Raw genomic sequence first — 10172 nt, 5'->3', positions numbered from 1 at the left:
AGTGAGCATTTAATAAATATCCCAGGTATTATATGAGCTGACACCTGGCTTGAGAAAACACAAAATAGTATCCCTAAGAGAATTGACTGCCTGTTCCAGTCCCATAGCCACAAACCTATCTAGGCAATAGCTTATTCACTTTTTCCCCAGTGCATAGGCCCATGATTCACACAGCTTAAGTACTTAATGAGTACTATTATCATAACTGCTACTACTATTACTACTACTACTACTACTACTACTACTACTACTACTACTACTACTACTACTACTACTACTACTGCTACATCTACAATAGCTTCTCCTGACCTCTCAAGATGGTGGCTCAGTTCCCATTCCCTGGGACCCATTTCTATGATAACCCTACCTGGATTACCTTAAAGACACCCTTCTCTGTACCCCTATAGGGAGACCAGACTCCAACCTAAATTTCCTGACGTTTTCATTTTGCAATGAGACTGAAGGAAAGATTCACCTGTAAAACCCAGTCCTTATAAAACTCAAAACTTCAAATGTGCTCCATTTCTACTCTTACAAAATGGAGCACCATGATTGGGAGCAGTGAAGGAGGGGAAGGCCAGATATGTATTGGATGGGGATCGCTTGAAATAGGATGCTGTGAGGGTTGGTGGTAGGAGTAGGGCAATGGTTCCCTATTACTGAGAGACTTCTATGCCTTCCATCACCCAGCCTAATTACTCAGTGGTCTGAGTAGCCCCACTGGGCAGTCTCTAACCTCAGTCACCTTATCCTGATTCTTGCTACCTTCTGTTTCCCATGTCCTCTCCCCTCTCTGGTTTAATAGGTGGAAGTCTTGATAACTGCATGTTAGGAAGGACAGGATAGGACAGAGGATGAGAAAGAGGACCAACATGGTTAGGAGTCTGGAGACCTTTCTCTGTTAGGATAGGCTGAGAGCTCTTGATCCTGATGAGGAAGGCTAAAAAGGGATACAAAATTAGGAAGGGTGGAGACAGGGAGAACCAAGATTTACCATTTCCCAAATTTCACAATATCGACAAAGAGTCACCTATTGAAATTCAACTGTGGTAGATATAGATCAAGCAAAATGAATCGAGAGTAAAGAATAAAGTTATGGAATTCATTCCAAATGAAAACTGGACAGGCATGAAATATTACCAGGTTCCAGAGGGGACTGCATAGTTCCTGAGCAGAGTGATCCAGATTAGATCACTGGTGGGAAGAGTTAGTATGGCCCCTCTTTATCTATAATTCCCAGCCCACCTGGTCCTGGTACCTTTATTGGAAACTGAGGCTTAAGCTGGGAAACATTGATTGTGTTGTCACCTTTCCACAGATAAAAATTTTTTAGATAGTATTTGTTAAGCTCTTAGTCTGGGCCAGGCACTGGAATTTTCTTGACAACTGTGTTGGGCAAGGTAGCTGGAAATAAGGAATTGGGAGGAAGGATGAGAAATTTGGTTTCAGACATTTGGAACTTGAGGTGTGTAAGGGAAATCCATGCAGAGATATCCTTCTGGCAAGAGGAAATCTATGATTGCAGTGAAGGTGTAGGCAGTAAGGCAGATTTAGGAGTCATTTACATGGAAGTGGTGGTTAAGGCAAGGCGTGGCTGAGCTTCACCAAGGAAGTGAGTATAAAGTACAAAGGGAGTGGGGTTAGAAAATGGAGTCCTGAAGGACCCCTACAGTTAGGGAGTAGAAAAGAAAGGAAGAATAGGTAAATGGGGCTGAGAAGGAGTAGCCAGAGAGTTAAGAGGAGAAATATAGATAAAGCTTCCAGGAGCAGACAATGGTCCATAGAATCAAAGGCAGCCACGAGGTCCAAGAGTCCATTAGACTGACAAGGAGAAAGCAAGGACAAGGTCATGTGTTGCTTTGGGGAAAGTGGTTTCAGAGGAGTGGAGAGGGTGGAAGCTAGATTTTAGGGGGTCAAAAATGGAATTGGAAGAGAGGAATTGCCCAATGCATACAACTTCTTTGAGGAGTTTGCAGAGGAAACAGAATAATCAAATGGGATGGTAGATGGGACATAGAGTGAGATTCAGAGTAGTTTATTTTTTTGTAAAGGGCAGAGATGAGCATGTTAGAAGGCAGAGGAGAATGAATCTCTTGGGAGAGAGCTGGGATGAATGAGAGAGTAGATGATGGAGTAGAAGGGGAACGTTTTATGAAGGTCATGCTTGATGATTTCAACCTCATCTACATAGTATTTGGCAAGGTCAAGTGTGAATGTAGGGGGAGATGGTAGGGAAACTGGAGCTTTCAGTTATGTTTGAGGTCTGGAATAATTCTTGAGGTGAAGGGTATACACCTAGACTTTTACAGCTGAGGGGAGTCCCCAGGCTGCCACGGCCATCCTACCACAATCCACCCCTTCTCCTCCCCTGTCCCAGACAGCAGGCTGGGTTGAGCTATGCGAAGTATGGAGGGAGATTCAAGCCAAGGTGTAGCCTCCACAGTTGGAGGTGAGTGCTGCAGCGCAGAAAGGGGGCTCCGACTTGCTGATGCCATCTTCCCCCTCACCCCACCCTTTAATAGTTTCCACTCGCCTACAGCACACTCTCCCCACTCCAGTTCATACTTCACTCTGCTGCCCTGATCATTTTTCTATAAAAAATGTTTAGTCCGTGTTTCCCCACCCCTCTAGTGGTTGCCCATCTACCTCAGTATCAAATAGAGGCTTCTCACCATTGGCACCAAGGCAGTTGATCACCTTGCCCCCTACTACCTTAACCTGACTACTCTCCTACTACAACCCAGCCCACATACTTTTCTCCTCTAATGCCAACCTGTGCCTTGATCTCATCTATATCATCGTCAACTCTCACTCATTCCCTTCCACTAGTCCAGAGCACGCTCCCTTCTTCACATCCAGCAGATGATCACTCTCCCCACCTTTAAAACCTAAATAAAAGCATACCTCCTCCAAGAGGACTTCCCCGACTAAGACTTCATTTCCTTTTCTCCTTGTTTCTTCTGTGTCACCCCTACAACCTGGATTTGTACCCTCCATCAGCCCCACAGCATCTATGTACTTATCCATAATTTATTTATTTATATTAATGCATTTCTTCTCATCCAGACTTATAAGTTTACTGTGGGCCGAGAATGTAACTATAAACTCTTTCACATTTTACTCCATGTACATTTTATATGATGTAGTGGATAGAACACAGCCCTGTGAGTCAGAAGGTTAAGGGATCTAATCCTGGTTCTGCCACTAGTCAGCTGTGTGATCTTGGACAAGTCACTTTCCTTCTCTGTACCTCAGTTCCCTCATCTGTAAAATGTGGATTGAGACTGAGAGGCCCCCTTTGGTACAGGGACTGTATACAACCTTTTTTCTTGTATCCACTCCAAAGCTTAGTACAATGTACATAGTAAGCACTTAAAATACCACAATTATTATTATTATAATTACTCTCTCAATTTTTAGTGCAATGCTCTGCACATAGTAAATGCTCAATAAGTTTCAATAAGGTCACAAGAAGCAGTGTGGCTACGAGAAGCAGCATGGCTCAGTGGAAAAGGCATGGGCTTTGGAGTCAGAGGTCATGGGTTCAAATCCCGGTTCCACCACATGTCTGCTGTGTGACCTTGGGCAAGGCACTTAACTTCTCTGAGCCTCAGTTACCTCATCTGTAAAAATGGGGATTAAGACTGTGAGCCCCATGTGGGAAAACCTGATCACATTGTATACACCCAGCGCTTAGAACAGTGCTTTGCACATAGTAAGTGCTTAACAAATGCCATTATTATTATGTTAGAACTTGATTGACTGATTGATATTGTTATTGTGTTTGCGAAATGCTTCTGTGTCAAGCACTATTCTAGATTCTGTAATAGATACAAGTTAATCTGGTCAGACAATCTCTATACCACATGGGACTCACAGTCTAAGCAGGAGGAAGAACAGACAATAAATCCCCATTTTACAGAGGAGGAAATTTAGGCTCATGGAAGTTAAGTGACTTGCCCAAGGTCACACAACAGGTAAGTGGCAGTGATGAGATTAAAACTGACTCCCAGTCTCCTGCTCCTTCCATTAGGTCATGCTGCTCAGAACGTTAGGTCATTCTGCTCAGAAACCTGACCCAGAAGAGTCTCCAGACTGAACAAGGGCTATTTGGCAAAGGGACAGACAACCTGAGGACATGTAGGGTTTTTGTGTTCTAAGAGATGCCCGGACTTTTCCAAAGCTTTGGTCCTACTGAGGTCATTGACTCCTGGGATTCCTCTGGAGATTCTAATGTGATTTCTGGCTCTTGTTTTTTGCAGTGCTTGTGGGTACCCAGGTGCAGAGTACAAGGCAATTTTCCTCGGTGACTATGATTACTCCCCATCTGGGAGTGGGGTGGGCTGCAGGAGAGCAAGGAAGAAGACTGGAGGCTGTGATCACTTAGGTCACTGGAAACAAAGACAATCAAGTGGAACTGGAAAATCTTGCATCTCTCAAAAGCATTCTAATAAATATTCCCCCATGCCCACTCCCTCCAACGTGCTAGAGTGAGACCTGTCCCCAGTCAGGTAATGCATCAGTGTATCCAGTGAACCCTCCGGGGAGTCTGCAATTTCTAAAGACTTGCTCATCTGAACATCTCTGAGTCTGAGTCAAACTGTCCCTTCAGAGAGAAGAGGTTGACAGTTTTCTCTTTGAAATTTAGAGCCTTCACCATGAGGACTAGTCTTCTCTGGATGATTCAATTTACCCAGATTCATGGTTCCCATTTTAAGATGGCAAAATGTCCATGCACTCTGGAGAGAAATTCTTCTAGCAGCTATTACCAAGATGGAGATTTGGTTATTGAAGGACTTCTCTCTCTGGATTTGATTTAGAGTCATTTAGGTGCTGACAATAACTTCATGATACAGCCACGTTTCTTCCCTAAGCCTACACAGTAAGTATTTGTGTTTCCTATAGTCTAGAATGGGCAGTAAAGGAGTGGAAATGTGAGGAAGGGCAGAAGGCATTAATGCTGGGTCACTGCCTTTATCAACTTCAGAGGGTAATGGTGTTGGGGGTAGAGCCAGAGATAAAATATCTGTCCAAATGTTGTTGTTCAGGAACCTCAAAGAGCTTAGAAAATTTTCTGGGGTCAGAAGAACAACTCAGAACTATACATCCTCTACCTTTACTTTCTTGTGCTCAATGAGTCAGGACATACTGCTGGTTTGTATCTATACACCGTTCTCCTGATTTCTTCCCTGGCTGCATTTCCTGCCAAGGTTATTTTGCATCAGTCACATCCCAGCTCGCACCCTACACCCCAGCAGGACCCACCTAGGTCAGATCCTGGTCACATTATGGTTTCCCAGCCAGACTTACAGGGAAGGTTTTTTACTCACTTTCTGCTTGGCCTCCAAAGCTAACAAGGACTTTCTCTTCTCTGCACCTGTTCCACTGCTGTTCTACAATTTTGTTGTACATCCAATGACCTGTGTTACCTCTTCTGTCCTTCCCATTGCAGGTATTAATTCAAGCATTACCAGCATCTCCTAGCCCTAGTGTTTGCTGTGGAGGAGATCAACAAGGACCCCATCCTCTTACCCAACATTTCTCTGGGCTTCCACATCTTCAACGTCGACTTCCTTAACCATATTGCCATAGAGAGTTCCATGGCTTTGCTCTCTGGAAGAACTGCTGTAGTGGTCCCAACTACAGCTGTGAGCAGGAGCGGCGGGACAAGCTGGTGGCTGTCATAGGAGGGATGTCTTTAGAAGTATCTATGACCAGCTCCTGGGTGCTGGGTCTCTACAAGTTCTCACAGGTAAGAGATCCCAACTCAATCCTATTCTCATGGCAACAGAACAGAATTAGGGCACCAGAGCAGAGTTCAGTTTGTTGTGAGGGCTCTTGTCCATATATCAGTTCAATCTTCCTTTGTACAGTACCAGTTGATTCTCTGATTTCATTGGGTTGGAAAATACTTCTTCCAAAATGGAGATTCAATACCTGTTTTCCCTTCTACTTAGACTGTTAGCTCCATGTTGTATCTGATGATCTTGTATCTAGCTCAGATACAGTCCTTGACACAAAGTAAGCACTTAACAAATACCACAAATATTAGCCATAGATTGGGAGTTTCTTAAGGGACAACATCCATATTCTGGTTCCCAGTACTTAGGACAGTGTCCTGCATTCAGTAAGAACACAATAAATATTCTTAGTACTAGTGTCTCTGTGCACTTACTATGTTCATGACACGCAGTATGTCTATAGAAATATGCTGCTGTCTCATACCTCTACAGGCCACATCACTACTTTTGCATCAGTGACTACTGATTACTGTGGACATTAATCCATAGCACTTATGTACGTATGTTCAAACCCTGTTGTGATACCTCCCTGTAATTTATTTTATTTCCTGATTCTCCCATTAGATTATAAGGTCTTTGAGGGCACTGATAATGTCTATTAACTTTATCATACTCGTCTAAGACCTCAGTACGAGGGTCTGAACATAGTACGTGCACAGAGACACTAGTACTAAGAATATTTATTGTGTTCTTACTGAATGCAGAACACTGTACTAAGTACTGGGAACCAGCATATGGATGTTGTCCCTGAAGGAACTCACAATCCATGGCTAATAACTGTGGTATATGTTAAGTGCTTACTTTGTGCCAAGGACTGTATTAAGCTCTGAGCTAGATACAAGATCATCAGATACAACATGGAGCTCACAGTCTAAGTAGAAGGGAGAACAGGTATTGAATCTCCATTTTGTAAATGAGAGAACTGAAGCAGAGAGAAGTGAAATGACTTGCCCAAGATCACATACCAGGTAAGTGGCAGAACTAGGATAAGAAACCAGGTCATCTGACTCTCAGGCCTGTTCTCTTTCCACTGGGTCACACAGATTATAATTGATTGATGTTCTCTAAGTGAATATTAATTTTGATCTCACTGGGAGGGTTACAGATATATGTCTCCCAACATTTCTGTGGGATTGCTGATCAGCATCAGAAAATCCCCACTCCATGTGCTTCAGAGATGGGACTCTCACATCTTGCAGATGGAAATTTGAGTGGCAGGAGAAAGGTCAGCAGGACCAGTAGAAGGAAGAAAGCCTGGGGTTTAAAATCAGAGATCAGCAGGAATTCGGGGTCTGTCAGTGGGTGTTGTGCAATCCAAGGAAATAACAGAAATGGATGGGACATGGGACAAGGGTGAGGTGTCTTGGTGGCATAGTGGGGAGAGCAGAATGTAGTGGGTTCCCAGAAGAAGTGACTGATTCAATAAAATTGGACGCTGTAGTTGAGAGTGGAAAAGCTCATGGAAACTACAACCTGAGTCTATGTGGCGACAGATGACTGGGATCCCAAGTGTGGGACAAATAGACAGTAAAAAAGTTCACAATGGTGGTCCAGCCTCTCATGCCCCAACTTGGAACTTCTCCCTCTTCACATCAGACAGACCACAGTTCTTCTCACATTCAAATCCATCCTAATATCCTACCTCCTTCAACAATCCTTCCCCCATTGTTTTACCAGTGTCCTGAGCCATATCATCCTTTCAGCCAACTCTAGTACTTACGAATGTATTTATTACCACCCTCAGCACTGATGTGTATATATACCCCTTGTCATTTTTTTGAACCACTTGGGTTGGGTTGTAAATACTTTCAAATATGTTTCCCCAATTAGTGTGTAAAGGCAGAACATGTGTCACTTCATCATTCTATGTTGCCTAAGTGCCTAGTACAATGAATAGCTCCATGTAGGCGCTCAATAATTTTTGGTAGTACTACTATTATCACTACCAACTGTGGTGGAAAACTGGAGGATGGAGGGAATTCAGGGATTGGCCGTGCAGATAATCCATAATTGCCCTTCACACCTCCAGCTACCAGTATGCCTATTTCTACCCAACACCATTTCCCCCGTGCTACCCACTTAGTTGTACCAATTCAATCAATAAATCGTATTTATTGAGTGCTTACTGTGTGCATAGCACTGTACTAAGCGCTTGGGAAGTACCAGTTGGCAACATATAGAGACGGTCCCTACCCAACAGTGGGCTCACAGTCTAGAAGGGGGAGACAGAGAACAAAACAAAACTTATTAACAAAATAAAATAAATAGAATAGATATGTACAAGTAAAATAAATAGAGTTTATTTATTATATAATAAATATATTTATTTATTCCTCCAGAATCCTCCACCTCTGCACTCCTCCTCAAAACCTGAAGTCCCATAGTGGAAAGTTAAATGAAGAGGGGAAATAGGGCACAGCTAGGTGAAGTGGATTTTCTCTCAGTCCACCCCGACTTATTTCCCAAACTAACTCACCCCCAACCCCACCCTGCAAAAGCTGAGACTTTCCTTGCCTCCATGTTGAATGTTTCCAGAGGCTTAAATGTCATGGCCCTGTTCAGCACTTCTATTACTATCCCACTTCATCTCCTCTCTCCCCTCCAACCTAGCCCTCCTCGACTTACTCCTGGCTTTCTCAGCTGCTGCTCTGTTTCTGGTAGGCTGGAATTAGAATGGACTGACTTTTAAGTTCTTTAGGTTTTAGAATGAGCCTGATTTTCAGGTAAACATCATCGCCTGCCTCCAGTGAATGCTAAAATCCTGGACATGTCCATTGACATCGTGGTCCAGGCATAACGTCCCAGAAAGTCTATTTCTGAAGCACAAGCATGCTTAATAATAACTGAGAGGAGCCTAAGAAGTTCTAGGGTGGCTTTAGATAGCTAAAGGAAGCCATCTGTCTCAGGGCCAGGAAGCTGCCTCTGAGGAGTGAGTCATCCTGGTGAAGAGGATAAATGTGTTCAGTTCTGCTTCTGTCTTGGAGAGATGCCAAAAGTGCCTCTGAAGGGAATTCCTAAGAGCAGAAATTGCAAAGGAAAGGACTCCATCTGATTCACCTCGATTTCTGCTTTCCCAAATCATATGGGACATTCTTAGCCAGGGGATTGTTTTAAGGGAGTGAACATAAATGTAATGAACTTCTCCAGTCTTTGATCAGAATTGGAGAGGCAGTCTTTGGAAAATGGAACATCGTTGTATGCCTGTATATGTGTGTCAGTCTTTTCCCTGGTCCACCCCACCTCTTAAACCACTCTGTCTCCATGTAGATCTGCTATGGTCCAATGGACCCCATTCTCAAGGATAAAGCTCAGTTCCCGTCTCTCTATCAAATCTCTATGATGTCTCCAGATCTGCACTTGGGAATGATCTGTCTCAGGAAACATTTTCATTGGGTCTGGATCGGTCTCCTGGTCATCAATGACATTAGAGGAGAGACTTTCACCAAGACCATGACAGAGGAAATGGCCAAGAATGGAATCTGTGTGGCTTACACTGAGAGAATCCAGGAATACTTTACGGAAAGAACATATCCATTTGAGTCTTATTTATTAAACAAACACTATTAAATCATCAGTCAATGTGGTTATTGTCTATGGGGATACATTCTCTTTATTGATTTTTGTACTTAATGTGAATAGTAGTCCTGTTTTTGGTAAAGTTTGGGTCACCACCTCTGATTGGGATTTTACCACAAATTCCTATGACAAAAGTTATAACTTTTCCCAAGGTGCCTTGTTATTTTCAGGTCACAGGAATGACATTCTGGGTTTCAGGTATTTTGAGCAGACCTGAAGCTTGGTAAATATCCATAGGATGTGTTTCTACAGTCGTTCTGGGGATGGGCTTTTGATTGTCCACGTGTAGAACAATGGGAAGGATTGTCAGTGCCAGGACTGTGTAATGAAAATGGTACTTTGGAGAGCCGGCCCATGGCCTTCTGGGACAGGGTTACAGTGTGTATAGTGCTGTGTATGCCATAGCTCATGCCCTCCATCAAAAAACACTTGTCTGGGAAGGAGATGGAAACGTTTGGGGGTGGACCAAGTCAAGCTCCTCGTCCATGGCAGGTAATCCTTCCCCCCTTCCCTGAAGTGCAACTCTATAAGGAGGCTACTGTCAGCCTGTAGCCATTGGCAATATGAACCCAGTTTACTCTATGTCCTGAGTGTCGTTTGCTTAGGTCTTGGCTTGGTTTGGCCATCACTGGGGCAGAGGATCATTTACTGAGGTGACAGAGATATTTAGAGGTACTAAAATCCACCTCCCTCCTGGAATCAGTTCCCTACTACACCAGTTAACAGCTTTCCTTTCCTTAAAGGTCTCCAGCTGGTCTTTACAGTCCCCTCAGCTCCTTGGGCTCATGTTATGAT

At 43.6% G+C, this 10172-nt stretch overlaps 1 pseudogene; it reads left to right on the top strand.

Moving 5' to 3' along the window:
- Positions 1–1430: 1430 nt before the first annotated feature.
- Positions 1431–9368, top strand: LOC119921370 (annotated as a pseudogene).
- The last annotated feature ends 804 nt before the right edge of the window (positions 9369–10172 follow it).

Source organism: Tachyglossus aculeatus (assembly GCF_015852505.1).
Source record: "Tachyglossus aculeatus isolate mTacAcu1 chromosome 12 unlocalized genomic scaffold, mTacAcu1.pri SUPER_6_unloc_2, whole genome shotgun sequence".
Classification (NCBI taxonomy): domain Eukaryota; kingdom Metazoa; phylum Chordata; class Mammalia; order Monotremata; family Tachyglossidae; genus Tachyglossus; species Tachyglossus aculeatus.
Note: the sequence above shows the minus strand (reverse complement) of the source record. Positions and strands in the feature narration are given on the sequence as shown.